Raw genomic sequence first — 2,001 nt, forward strand, 5'->3', positions numbered from 1 at the left:
TTTAATGTGATATGCGTGAGAAAAATTTATTTATTTAATGAATTCAAACGTTTTACATAAAATGTTTAAGAGACGACAGCCGTCTCCATGATTAATAAATTGCTTCTTTCTCTCTACCTATCCTTTCTTTTTCTTTCGTTACTGAATCGAGGAGTTTGTTATTGTTTCCTGTGAGTCTTCTGATTTCGTAGCTAAATTTCCCACCTCTCACATTATAACTGACGTCCAAAAGAAACTTTACCAACTGAAAATATAAATTTCAGACAAAGTATAAATTTGTTTTCGATGAAGTCTATCTAAAACACATAACCTAAATACAACAATAGTGTATGCAGAAAGTGTTAATCGTCTGTTACATGTTTGCGAGATAACACGCGAAAAAGTGAAAAACACGTGCACCACGGACAACTGCAAATGCACGTGCGGGTAAGGGTATAAAACGATTGCAACGGCAAGTCAGACATCCACAGTCATAAAAAACCACAAAAGAAATGCCACGACTCACGGTCGAACAACGTGAACGAGCCTTGGGTATGGTACAGGTGGGAGCCACCCACGCCCATTTTGCACGAACCTTCGGTTGCTCCTGTGTTGCCGTTACCAACTTGATGCAACTTTACAGACAGACAGGGCGGACCGCTGACAGGCCAAGAACAGGCAGACCCAGGGTGACCACGCCCCATGATGACCGGTACTTGCGTACCTTGCACCTCCGAAATCGCTTCCTGACAGTGACGTCATCGGCGACAAATGCCTTAGGTCACAGGGTTAGTCAACAGACAGTGGCCAGGAGACTCAGGGCTCATGGAATCAGGGCTTTTAGACCATACAGAGGACAGCTATTGACAGCGCAACATCGTCGTCTGCGATTGAGATGGGCCCGGACTGTACGACGTTGGCAACGACGTGACTGTCAGTGGGTTGTCTTCACTGACGAAAGTCGATTCTGTATGTTTAGGGCTGATGGAAGACAACGTGTTAACCGCCGAAGGGGTCAACGAACGGCGGCGTGTTGCGTGCAGGAGGTCGTACCATATGGTGGAGGGAGTGTCATGGTGTGGGGAGGGATCTGTGGGCAGGAGAGGACACCGCTGGTCATCGTTGACGGAAACTTGACAGCTCAGCGGTACATGGATAACATTCTTCGTCCAGTTGTCCTACCATTTCTCCAACAGCAGCCACGTGGTGTCATTTATTAGCATGACAACGCTAGAGCCAATACAGCCAGAATTGTCACTAACTTCCTCGCAGCCAACTACGTCAACGAACTGCCGTGGCCAGCACGCTCATCCGACATGTCCCCCATAGAACACCTCTGGGACTTGATGGATCGTCGTGTTCGACAACGGCCACACTCTCCAGCAAGAACTGATCTTGGCCCTCCAAGAAGAATGGCGTCAAATCCCACGTGACCTCATCAGACGACTGACTTTTTCTGTGCGTCGAAGAGTTTTTGCGTGTATTGAGGCATATGGTGCTCACACACGCTACTAATTACTTGTTATTGAACGTGAGCGATTGTTTATGTACTCTGCCTATTGTACATGATTCTGAAAGCTCGAGTTTTGTACCACACCCAACTTTGGGGGGCTCTGACGTCATTCTCGGTCGTGGTATGATTCATTGTCATTTTCAGTGTTGATTATGTTCATATATTGATCTTCTCAATACACTTTACTTCATGCATGTGTGTTTTGTTGTTTTTGAGCAAGAGTGATTTCAAACTCTGGTAAAGTTTCTTTTGGAAGTCAGTTTGTATATTATGTATATATTTTGTTTATATTTATATAGTGTCTCATTAGCCAATGTCTGGCTTGACGCACTCAATACACCTTTTATCTTTCATGTATGTGCATCGATTTTGTATTGTACTTTGTACTGAGACTTGAATAAACACTTTACTACTTCAACTAGTAAATTAAATCAATAACAGAACAAAGCTGACAATGAAACACATACGGTGCTTCCACGGGGAAACAATGACAAGTCCTTGAGGTGTAA

The sequence above is a fragment of the Haliotis rufescens genome, unplaced genomic scaffold, assembly GCF_023055435.1.
Source record: "Haliotis rufescens isolate VD_foot unplaced genomic scaffold, xgHalRufe1.0.p SCAF_6, whole genome shotgun sequence".
Lineage (NCBI taxonomy): Eukaryota > Metazoa > Mollusca > Gastropoda > Lepetellida > Haliotidae > Haliotis > Haliotis rufescens.